Source organism: Hipposideros armiger, unplaced genomic scaffold, assembly GCF_001890085.2.
Source record: "Hipposideros armiger isolate ML-2016 unplaced genomic scaffold, ASM189008v1 scaffold_22, whole genome shotgun sequence".
Lineage (NCBI taxonomy): Eukaryota > Metazoa > Chordata > Mammalia > Chiroptera > Hipposideridae > Hipposideros > Hipposideros armiger.
Window position 1 is genome coordinate 2,003,380 of NW_017731372.1, and position 13,120 is coordinate 2,016,499.

At 40.0% G+C, this 13,120-nt stretch overlaps 1 long non-coding RNA gene across 1 annotated transcript in view; it reads left to right on the top strand.

The window, feature by feature from the left end:
- Window positions 1-945: 945 nt before the first annotated feature.
- LOC109379136 (uncharacterized) overlaps window positions 946-13,120 on the top strand; it is a 30,271-nt gene continuing 18,096 nt past the window's right edge. The window contains exons 1-3 of the long non-coding RNA XR_002123116.1: window positions 946-1,019; window positions 1,421-1,519; window positions 2,956-3,056. This is a non-coding gene — a long non-coding RNA (uncharacterized LOC109379136). The remainder of the gene's footprint in view (window positions 1,020-1,420; window positions 1,520-2,955; window positions 3,057-13,120) is intronic.

A 13,120-nucleotide genomic window follows, 5' to 3' on the forward strand; every position in this document is an offset into this window, starting at 1 on the left:
GCACTTAAACCTGGGGTCAGTGACAATACTGTTCAGCCCGGAAGGATGCCTCAGGGCAGGGCTGTGGCACGTCCATCTTTGTGTCCTGCATAGCGCCCGTACAGAGCTGGCCCCCAGAAGCATGCTTGAAGAGGGCAGGACAGTGCACAAGGCCCGGTCCCGTTCGGGGATGAAGAAATTTGGAGAGAGGTAGATGGGGGTTCTTGTCTCACCCCCCTTACTCACCCACTCTGTACCCTCAGCTACTGGACTTCTCAGTTAGGGTTCCTTCCTCTAAAAGGCAGAGAGGAAAATAATTTTCTACCTCATAGACTTCCTGTGAGGATGAAAGGAAACGAAAAGTTGAGACCCTGGCACACGGAACGCACGCAGTATACAATATGGCTTTTATGATTTCCAGAATCCATTGAGAATCTGTTCATAGAATTCCTGAACACTCTTCTGGGATGAATAATAAAAAGCTGTAAGCCTTACGGAGGTCATATTCTATCTCTGGGGTTAATTAGAAGGTCAGAAGGCGAAGGTGAACCAGGGGATGGGGTGCCCGTTTCCCAAAGACCTCCCAGGCGCCACACACACTCGGCCAGGTGCCTTCCAGGTGTTCTCTCATTTTACATTGCGGATAACGTTTCTGAGAGAGCAGGCAGTTAGAAGCGAGACAGCTTGCTGGCACATTCAGGAAACAAAAGCAATTGTTCAACACTGGAATACCTGCTGCGTCAAGACACCTAATTAGAAAACAACGTCATCGTGCATTTAGCAGAGCAAGCCTCCGGCTCTGCCAGAGGAGCTAAAATAAATGTGCCGACAAGGGAATCACAAAGCAAAGTCGATTAGCATCCTGGCGATTCCGTGGCACAACTCAGAGGCCTGACAGACCTGCGCATGTGTTCCGTCTTAATGTCACGCTAAATGGCAGTGCTTCCATTCACACTTGTCATATCACCGGGAGCATCCGATTCCAATCAGGGATCTTCGTGTCAATTGAACTTGTCTCGTTGTAACAAGGAAATATCAAGGTAACTCACTAAAATAAAGCCCTTTGACAATGACTAAGCAACAACAGGGTGTTGGATTTCTTTTAACGTGACAGGCATCTCACAAAGGAAAATTATAGGTTATCTTCAACTTCCGTATTGTAGGGCTCAGGAACCCATTGTTACAAAGACAGGCAGTGTCGGTATCATTCATTCATTCTTTCATTCCAACTCTCACTTATTTTTCCATTCATTCAACCCCATGAGCTGAGCTTCATATCATAATGAGTAGACTTGGGGTGACATAAAAAGCCTAATAAGAAACGGTCCATTCCTTGAAGGGGCAGTGTCTGCAGTGGCAAAGACTGGCAGTGATGCAAATAACTGTAACCCCGATTTGGGATGGGGTATCTGCGCTAAGAAGTTTGACATTTATTGTGCAGGTGACAGCAGCACTGTGAAAGAATTCTGAGCCTGGGAATGTGTATTCTAGCAGCAAGCGGTGTGCAGAATGGAGCAGGTGCCAGGAGGCCGTTTAGGAGGTGAGTGCAATCGTTCTTCACGGAGCCTGCTCTCACAACGGCCCTTACTGCGTCATCACCAACGACCTCCTCCCACCATGGCATCTAGACTTTTCCTCCACCTCTTGGCTCAAACTATTCTTTCCTGTGTCGTGAATGAACTTCTACTGGCCCAAGCCCCCAAACACTGTTTTAGCTTACCCTTCTGTTCCACTTGCGTGGTTAGCCACTACCTCTGGCTGGCAACTTGTCTCTGAAGCACACCCTCTTGCTGTCTTATCTTCTACTTGTCTGGCAGCTGCTGCCCATCAGTAAGTCCTGTGTTCGTAAGGCACACCTTTAGCCCAGTTCTCATCTGCCATGCTCCCTGGGGCATGTCTTGCTTATTTGCAACTTCTATAGCTAAAGTCTGTCCTCCATAGACAATCTATTAATAAAGAGAATCTAAACATGGGGACCCACTGGGGGAAATTTTAGCACTACAGTTAGTAGCCGTGTAATATTATAAAGAATCCATCTCTACTTATCTTAAGATGAAGATTGGGGTAAGAGAGATAAAGCCCCCCGCCTCTTTGCCCTTGGCATAGCTGTGCTGGGGCCTAGTTGTGCCCACATTTTGCCAAATGAAGGTCTTTTAAAATACCACCTCTGGTTTCTTAAGATGTTCTGCCTCTGTCTAGCCTCCACTAGTGTATCCTTGTTGAAAGCTAGAAGGGGCCTCCCTGGGGGCTGGACGTGGCTTTGTTCATTGCTGTTTCCCCAGGACCTAGAAGATTGCCTGGCATGGACAAGGGACTCATAACTAGGGGTGGAGTGAGTGAGGGGCTCTCTGTTTCGTGTTGGGGTGGACGCCATATGTACCCTCACGTTCCTGCTTTGTTGAGGCAGGGGAAGCGACAGCAACAAAAACCAGGCTAAACCACCGAAACCATAGATTAATAGAATTTGCAAGAGGTTACTTTAGGACTTATTGGCTTCAAATCTTACATAAACTTCTTGCTCGTCCAAAAGACTCGAATCTTTGTGGGAGGCCCCGAGTTTGGCAGTTACAGCCATGAATGAGGTAAGATTTCGGGACATAATCAGCCAGGCATGAATTGGCTGAGGGAACACCAATGCTGAAATCCAGACTCACACCTTCCCGTTTTTAGCTTGTCAATCTCAGCAGTAATGTCTTAAAATTCATAGATCACAGGCTCTGCTCTGATTGGATTTTGGTCACGTCCTCTCACAAAGTTTAGTTTATTTTACAAACCTCTTAAACTTTAATCGTCTAATAAAGGCTTTTTTCCTGAAGGATTCTTTGTGGTCTGCTCTGACTGGTAGGGTCCAATGCAACTTACCAATTTGAGCCCACTGGAAAGTGTAATAAATATAGTTTACTCCCTTCAAATTAATGCCTTATCAGTTTATTAAAGATATTTCCTAAATGCTGTGCTTATTTCCTTCCTGGTAAGGTCCAGCCTGAAAATTCCAGGGCTACTCTGCCTGATTTGGGGTCCATGGAGCCTCGATACCTTCTTTATCCATTTCTGCAGGAATCTCTCATGAACTACAGGTAAGATTGTCTATTGTATCTATGTTGAGATTTCCTCAGCCTTTCACTCTGTGGGTTGAAACCAATTTTGGATTTAGCTGCTTATACTCAAAATAGAAGCCCATTAACGGATCCTTACAATGAACAAGCATATTATATACCGCCTACAGAGTTGGAGCCAGTTAAGTGTGGCTTCTCAAAAACATACACAATTTTCTTTTTTGTTAGTCTGAGAGCAGTGCCAAATGGTGCAGTGTTTTATGCCCTTTGTTTAAAATATGTGCTGATTTCCGGCCCCTTTTTGATCCTTACAAAGAATGCGTGTGTGCCCACCTCCTCAACCTTGGTTGTTGCTTGCTGCTGAGAACAGAAAGGAGAGCGTGTCCTGTACTATGGGGAGCCATGGTTACAAATTCAGAGCCTTACAGACTGGCTCAGTTAATGCTTAACCTGTTTCTGCTCCTAAGGCATTGTCTCTGCCTGCACCTGGATGGTGCATACAAGTTGTTGAGGAATGTGGTGAGGATGGCCAGTTCCTTAGGAGATACTATAGATAGATGGCTATCTTGGCTAATGGAAGAAAGTGTCCTGGGAAGCTAATCCCCTAAAGCCCCCCTGATCTTTAAGTCTCCAGTAGATAGTTAATGATCTTCTTCTGTATGAGGTAATGCGTAGTTGTACCTGCAGTGTTGCACGTACTCAAACTGCATATATTGGTGAGGAAAAATAAACTCAGTGCTTCACCATCAGTGAAGACCGGCCGCATCAGCATTTGTGTGAGTGTCTCTTTATTCATTCCCACTCCCCCCTTCGGGTACTGATCGACTTGTGGCGGCTGGCCCGCCATACTGTACAGCAGTGATTTCAGGCGAAGGTCAGGGACCAAGGATGGAACTTCGACCTCTCTGCCTGCAAACAGAGGGGCCTCGAATCAATTACTGCTAAGCCCAAATGCTTCTGGGCATATGTTCTTAAAAATGTATCTATTTACAGCTCTAGATAGCAGGTGAGCTGCTTAGAGGTTCAGGTCACAGCTAAGTTTTACTGGAGGGTTCCAAGGAACTGATGCTCTTTAAAGTAAGACGTGTCACAGGTATGTTGTTAAGGTTTTTCTGTAGATGAGGTAAATTTTTGCTGACTGTTATTCTGAATTTTTTCTTCGTTGTGCTCTCTGATGAAAAACTTCAGGTGTGTGTGTGTGTGTGTGTGTGTGTGTGTGTGTGTGTGCGCGCACGCGCTTATTTTTTGGACAAGTTTTAGAGTTATTTTGTAAAGACACTCTTGGCCCTGCCCACATGGTATGCCTCCCTCCATCTTTCTTTTTTCTTTCTTCCTTTATCAAATAATTTTAACACCCATTATGTACCAGGCACTGTGCTAGGTGCAAGAATACAAGGGTGAACAAAATTGGTACTGTTTCCTTCCCCTCATGAATCTTACTGACATTAGAGTAACAGTCCTAGGTTTGGCTCCTTAATTTTTATCAGAAGATTCAAGCCTTATTTCCTACTTGGTTGGTTTTGAAAAGACGTGGACCTACCTTCTGCACCACAGAATCCACATCTAACCTCTTTCCATATAGCTCTGATGTCCCAAAGATTATTTCAGATCTGTTACCCTGAAACCTTACAGTCTTAAACACTATCAGTGGCTCCTGAACTTTCTTTAAGATAGAGGACTTTTTTCACCAGAAAATTGATTTTGAAACCAAATATGTTAAATAGACTCTTTTGAAGCCACTCTATTTCTATCTAAAATAAGATGGGGTGTTAACTGCCTCCCTGACTCTCCTTGCTTTCTCCAGAGCCCTGACAGGACCCCGCAAAGCAGACTGAAGGGGCTTGTGAAACTGCCCTGGAGGACCGCCTCTGAGGGTCATCCTTTGTGGTCTCTAGCCTGAATGATAAGCCCAGACTGAGAAGCATTTGGCCCTCAGTTTTCTCCTGGTTGTTTTTCTGTATAGTATGTTTAAATGGGCTGCCTACCTCTTTCAGAATCAGTGGGCAAAATCACACACCCTCACGTCCATCTGGTGCTCTGTATCACGTCCCAGGCTCCTGCAAATTGATAGAAACTGGGATTCAGTTCTGAAAGGAGAAGCAAGCCGTGTGCCACAATTGAAATGGGCTTTTCAATTTTTCCGGTTCCTATTTCTTACTCGTTCCAGCGCTTGTGCAGGGAACCCCTTACCCCACTTAGTGTAACTGGTAAGTTCTTACTCTGGAGTCAAGAACAAAACACCAGATAAGCAGGTTAGTTCTTTGCTATTTGCAAAGAGAGTATCTTGGGAACGTATTGCAGAGAATAAAAAGGATGTGTCTGGGCCAGTGTTTGTATTTCAGGAGAGAGAGAGAGAGAGAGAGAGAGAGAGAGAGAGAGAGAGAGAGAGAGAGAGAGAGAGAGAGAGAGAGAGAAATGAGAATATGAGAGAGGTTTCTAATTTAGACCTGCAGCATAATTTTACCATCTGCTGGAAAGAGTCCTCATGACACAAAACTGCAGTTTCCTACCTTCTCACACCCCGCATTGTTTCCACTTGGTAGGAGAGGGTTTCCAGACCTGGAAGGTTTTGAAAAGCTGTTGGTGGAAGGATAGTTTTATACATTATCTCCTGTGCCCCAAATCTTTCCCAGAATTTGGGGGAAAGGGAGGCAAGGTGATTTTGTTTCCATTCTTATTTGTTTTTAGAAAAATTTTTCTTCTCCTGAATATGAAAGTAATACATATGACAAGACCAAATGCTGGCAAGAATACAGACCCATAGGATCTCCGTTGGTGGAAATATATATTAACTGATGCAGCCACATAGAAAAAACAGTTTGACACTATCTTTTAAAGTTAAACTTTCACATACCTTATGATGAGCATTTCCACTCCCAGATTTATATCCAAGAGAATTTATTATACGGGGGCACTGGGAAGACGTGGATAAGAATGTTCATAGTAGTGTTCATAACAGGAAAAGCCTGGAAATAGCCTAAATACAAAATACCCGTAATATGGTCATACAAAGGAATAGTATATAGTCATTAAAATAAATGAGCTCCAGTGGCATACATCAATATAGATGAATCTTAGCAATAAAACATTAAGTATAAAAGAGTCTTAGAAGATAATATATAGCATATTACTCTCAAAAAAATTGAAGCTAGCAAAGTAAAAAATTATATGCTTTTTAGGGCTATATAGCAAATTAGATACAACACTATTAAAAGGCAAACAAAGGAATTATGAGATTTCAGACAGAGGTTATCTTGGTTAGAGAAAAGTGGTGAGTGGCACAATCAAGAAGATTCATATCTAGATGTATATTTTTGTTCAAGTTCTACCTTTTTTACTGATCATTGCGTTTATGAGTACTTGTTACATTATAATAAACAAACACATTAATAAATAATGGCTATTCATGGACCAATGAAGAGAGTATTTACTGAACTGAGGATTATGATTCATCCACTTCAGAATGTATCTGGGGGCCAAAGGGAAAACTGAAAGTAAAAATTATACATTCATTGTGAACAGTTTAGAACCCTGGCAAAGTACGTGAAGAGTCATCCCTAACTGTATCACTCCAGGGATAATCATTCTTAGCCTTTTGGTTTATTCCCTTCCTGTTATTTTTTTTCTGATTCATATTTTCTAATAAAATTATAATCATGATGTTTACACAGTAATCTTATTCTTTACATTTAATATTCTATTATGTACATTTTCCCCATGTGATAAAATAACCTTTGAAATACGTTTTTAACAGCTGAATAATACTGCATTATATGTATGCATCACAATTTATTTGATGAATCCTTTACACATATTTATTTTGCTTGTTCCAAACTTTTTGTTATTATGAATAAGGCTACAATATGCATTTTGCACATAAATCTGGGTACCATCTCTGATGATTTCCTTAGGATAAATTTTTAAGAGTGGAATCAAAGTGTAAAAATTTTTTTGAGATATTGTTACATGCTGATAAATTGGAGGGCACTATTTTTATGTGAGAAATAAATTGAATAAGATAGAGCACATAAACATGCCTAATGTATGCATGATAGGCATTTAATCAATATCAGTTGAATATGAAGCTGCATATAATTACAAGGTTAGAGTACCTTGGAAGAAGAAAAAGGAATATCTTCCTCATCTGCCAGACTATGAATATTAAATGACTTAGTATTGTGTCTTAACTTTTAGTGCAAATACAGGTGCATGCCATGGGAGTAATTCTTTTTATTGTATTGATGATAATAAAGGTAATTTGTATTTCATGCTATTCTTTCAAAATATATCTCAACGCATTATCTCATTTGCTTTACATGACAAACAATCTTCCAAGGTATATGTTGTCCTATTATCCCCAGTTTACAGAAGAGGAATTTGGCACTTGGGTTAGAATACTTACCCAAGATTATAAAGCTTAAAGCTGAATTCCAGTTCCAGTAATCGTGGAAGGGCTATTAGAATATCCTGCAGATAACACTTATAAACTATGGACAAAATATTTTACCTAGCTGCTTGAAAGACACCAGAGTACAACCAAAAGCAGGCAGAAATGGGAAGGGAACTGTTTAAAACCAATAATCTAAGTTTTCACTTTAAATATAAACAAAATAAAAAATATAAACAAATTAAACTCAAAAGATATAGAAGAGAGATGATAATGAAAATAACAGAAATCAGTGAAATACAAAGCAAGCTGTATTAAAAAATTAACAAAGCCCAAAATTTGTTCATTGAAAAAATTAATAAAATTGCTAAGCCCCAGCAAGACTGATAAAAAAAAACAAGCAAATCACAATTTACCAATATTGAGACTGAAAGAGGGCGTATCACTACAGGTTTTACATACAATAAAAGAATAATAAGGGATTACTATGAACAATTTTATGTCTATAAAATCAACTTAAAATGCACAAATTTCTTGAAAACCATCTAACCAAAACTAACAGAAAAAATGAAAAATCTGAGTACCCATATATCTATTTTTTTTATTGAATTTGTTATCAAAACTTTCACACAAAAAGAATGCCAAGTACAAATGGTTTCACTAAATATAGTACACTAAATTATATAAAACATTTAAGGAAGAAATAACACCAATTTTAAATTCTTTCCAAAAAAAGAGGAAGGGAATTTTCCTAGCTTGTTTTGAGGCCAGCATAACCCTAAATTAATAATAAAGCTTGATAAAGACATTACAAGAAAAGAGAAAAAAACATATCCTTAATGAATAGTGACACAAAAGTTCATACCAAAATATTAGTGAGTCAAATTCAGCAATATATTAGAGGTAATACATCATTATCACAATGATTTATCCCAGGAAGATAAAGTTAGTTTAATTTGAAAAGCAATCAATGTAATTTACTATTAACAATATAAAGGAGAAAAACCACATGGTAATTTCAATAGATGCATTAAAAGCATTTGGCAAAAGTCAACAGTTTTCACAATAAAATTGTCAGCAAATTAGGAATAGAAGGGCACTTACCCTAAAAAAGGGCATCTCTTAATAACATACAGCTAACATCACATATAATAATGAAATATTGAATACTTTCTATCTAATTTCAGGAATAAGGCAAGACTGTGAACTCTAACTTCCTCTATCCAACATCATACTGGAGGTCTTAGTTTTATTTGGCCGAAAGTGAAATAAAGGCATCAAGATTGAAAAGGAAAAAGTAAAACTGTTATTTCTGCACAGACTGCATGATTAGTTGCATTAGAAATCCTATAGAACCTGGGCTGGCTGAGTGGCTCAGTTGGTTAAGAGCTCACTCAAGAGTGCGAGCTCTGAGCAAGTGTTGCCAGTTTGGTTCCCAGCCCAAGCTGAGTTGCCGTTGAGCTGCCAACAGGTGGCAGGATGGCTCAGCTTAAAAAAAAATCCTATAGAATGTATAAAAAAGTTACTAGAACAAATAAGTGAATCTAACAAGGTTGTAGGCTATAAGGACACTATACAAATATATGTCTCTATATTAGCACCAATAAACAAGATTTTAAATAAAAGTATTAAATCAAAATATAAAACAATTTCTTATCATAAACACAAAACACTTAGGAATAAATTTAACAAAAGACATGCAAAAACTCTACACTAAAAGCTATAAAATATTGCTGAGAGAAATTAAAGAAGACCTAATTAAATGGGCAGATATACCATGTTCACCGAATGATGACTCAATATTGTTAAAAATGTCCATTCTCCTCAAATTTGATCTCTAGTTCAATGCAATCCCGATATAAATCTCATCAGACTTTTTTGAAGTAGACATGCTATTCTAAAATTTATGGAAATGCAAAGGACCTAGAATAACCAAAACAATCTTGAAAATAACAAATTGGAATACTCACACTTCCTGATTTTAACACTTACTAGAAAGCTACAGTAATAAAGAGACAGGTGCAATTTGCGTAATTGCCTTGAGAACCTACTAATTTAAATGTGGCTGAATAAATAATGTTTCAGGCTCATTTCAGTGTAGTTGATCTTTCTTCCCTCAGAGTAAGAATGGCTTATCTCCATAAAAAGAGAGGCAGTATAGCATAATACAGTATTTTCCACAGTAAAACTCGGACACCACTGATCTGAATATGATTTTAAGTGGTACATGGACCAAATATGTTGCTTTTTAATAATTGTGTATTTAAAGGTTATCCATGCTTAAAGTTCACAAAGACCGTTTTGCATAAAAGATGATCATATAAAGTTTCCTTCTGCAATAAAATGAAGTTTTGAAAAAGCAGATGGATTTAGGGATTAATAAGAAAATTCTAACACCTCATTCTGGAATTAGGCACACTTACCCAGCCAGGCATCGGCAAAGCAGGAAAACCTGGGCTTCCCTCCATCCACACACTCCTTCCCCTCACAAACTCCAGCTCCTTTCACTCCACAGTAGACTGGGAAGCGTGTTCTCCACAGACAGGTTGGCTCCCAATTCACCAATCTGGTAACTAACGGATATGGAGAGGCAAGCCAGGGTGTTACCTTAGGGAGGACCCTCCCTAAGGAAACACAAGGAGGGGAGGAAACAAGTGTTCCCCCGCCCCCCACACACATGCTGGGCACAGACCTCCCAGCATCACCACTTCCCCCAGTATCCCTAGACTCAGATGTTGTCACTGAGTCCCTGCAGACTGAATGTCGTGGCTGCTACCACTCTCAGGTGAACAGATTCCAGGTGATCCTACCTTGAATTCAAAGCCCCATCTCACAGAATTTAAACTATGAGCTTACCCCGTGGCTGCAAGGGAAGCTGCCAAAGCAATACTGTTAACTTTTATTTCTTTAGTGGTCACCCCATGGTGGGTGAGGTGGAGCCCACTTAGCAGAGAAAATGGAGTAAAGCCGGTTGGGCAGACAAAACCGGTACTCTATAGCGGAGAAAACCGTCTCAGGGAAGTTAGGTTACCTGCCGGGGTCACACAGCAAGCCAGACATTCTGCAGTGACAATACTATCTAAGCAAGTTCTGGGAACTAGAGGCTTCAAGAGGGAAGTTTGGTTCTTATACGTGAGAGAGAAAATTTGTGGGGAAAGAAAAAAGAAACCACAAAAAAGGCACAGCCTTCAAGAAACAAGGGGAAATGGCGTTCCAGCCTAAATCTGTAAGGCTCTGGGTGGTCCAAGGCTACCCCAGGGAGAGGCTGTCCTTTACTTTTCCAGAGAGATGAGTTGTTCAGTGTTCTTTTCCAACAGTGAGATTAGAATTCCTCGGAAGAGGCCTTTTTTTTTTCCCTTGTAAAGCCAGTACTTTATCAGAATAATTGCCTCTTTGAAAGCCCCTTCCACCTCTGTTCTCATAGGACTCTGACAATTTTAAGCTCTTTCTCTGGTTTTGGAGTTTGTACAAGGGGGTCTGTTTCTGCTGGTGAGATACTCTCCCTGCATCTCCACCTGGGTCAATAAGTTGAAGGATGTATCACTCGGCCAAAGCTGCCACTACTGATATCCAAAAATGATTAATACAGTTAGAATTTATAGGGGAGGCTCAAGGACAGCAATCTGTAAGGAGGGAGGCACCGAGGAGGAGACTCGAAAGCACATTGGGGCGGCTGGTTAGCTCAGGTGGTTAGAGTGCAGCGCTCGTAGCACCAAGGTTGCGGGTTCGATCCCCACATGGGACGCTGAGATGCGCCCTCCACAACTAGGTTGAAACAACTACTTGACTTGGAGCTGATGGGTCCTGGAAAAAACACACTGTTTCCTAATGAAAGAAGAAAGAAAAGAAAAGAAAAGAAAAGAAAAGAAAGAAAGAAAGAAAGAAAGAAAGAAAGAAAGAAAGAAAGAAAGAAAGAAAGAAAGAAAGAANAAAGAAAGAAAGAAAGAAAGAAAGAAAGAAAGAAAGAAAGAAAGAAAGAAAGAAAGAAAGAAAGAAAAAGAAAGAAAGAAAGAAAGAAAGCACACTTACACAGCACTTTACACAATAGCTAATGTAGGGTTGAGTTCCCGCGATGAGTGTGGCCCGGAGCTCACTGCTTTGAATACAGCCATCCTCTGAGATAGGTTCCATTAGTATCTCCACTGTACAGGTGAGGACACTGAAGGACCCAGTTCAAGGTCACACTGAGTAAGGAGTGAGGCCAGGGTTCTAACCTCATCAGCCTGGCTCCAGAGTCTACACTCTTAGAGTGTGTTTCTTTGAGGTAGGAACCCCACCTGCTAAGCCTCATTTTTCTCATGGGTAAAACTGGAATAATAATGGTACCTATCTCCAATGGTTTTGTAAGTCCTAAGTATATAGTAAACATCCAATAAGTGATCATTATTATGACAAGCTATGAGAGAATTTTACAGAAGTTTAAGAAATACTGTCTTACAATGAGATGTCTCTGGCTTCATTAGTCCAGAATTCTCCATTTTTGCCTTAGCAATACAGAGATAGACAGTTTGTTTATCATTGCAGCTCTCTACCTTAGAATTTCAAATGTAGAAACTCCAGGTCCAGTGATTTGGGCCTAAAGAGAACCATTTCTACCATCACCACAAAGAAAGCTTGGGAACCCTCAGGCTTAAGACCCACAGAATGCCCACCCAGCAAAGGATCTGTATTTTGGTCTCACCACTTGAGCTCTGCCCACACACACGTTAATTTAGACGACTAAGAGCACAAAAGAAAGTACACAGTGTATTCTTTCATTAATGGGGTTATTCATCTGGAAAGGAAAAGAAGAATAAATGCTGCCAATGAGAATAGCCAGTTTTCAGAGAATTAAAAGACATTTTTGCTTGAACGTACTAAAAGTTTAAATAACGAACAATACATTATCTAAGTCAGTGGTTTTTAAACTGTGTTCAATAGAACCCTGGAGTTTTGCAAAGGCAGTTCAGGGGCAGCTCTGAAGTTAGTAATTATCCCACTGGCTGAATGTGAACTTGAAAGGAATAGATGTACTGAGGCTACAAAGCATGGGGAATGACTTTGAAACAGAGGCACCAGACCTTCATGCTTCCTGAAGACAAAATCAATCCTGGAAATGTGTGACCCTGGCCAAGTCACTTCCCACCTCTGGCTTCTGTTTTCTGTCCAATGAGGAGAATCAGTGATGTGATGATCACGAAAACCTTTTGGCTCTAAAATGCTGAGACCACTACCAGAGGCATGTTCTTGTCAGTGTCTACTTCTGACAAAAATATTTTAGGGTTATCCTCATAACTGTCTTTAAAGCTAGTACATCTTTCTTTGACATTTCTCAGTGATTACAAATCCTAGCTCTTTCCGGATAAATGTGATTTTCAATGTCTGTCGTCCAAAATTGGCTGCAAAATCCATGAGAACAAGATCTTGAACTGTGTTGAACATGACTCCATTCCTGGAGCTTAGTTCAATGCAAAGGAGGGCAGTAAATCTTTGCTCAATCTGAATTCGAGAGCAAGCTGTTAGATATTAAAACTTTTTTATAGACATCACTTTAATTCATGCAATTATTTATTTATTTATTTTAATTAAAGTTTATTGGGGTGACAGTTGTTAGCAAAGTTACATAGATTTCAGGTGTACAATTCTGTAATACATCATCTATATATCACATTGTGTGCTCACCACCCAGAGTCAGTTCTCCTTCCATCACCATATATTT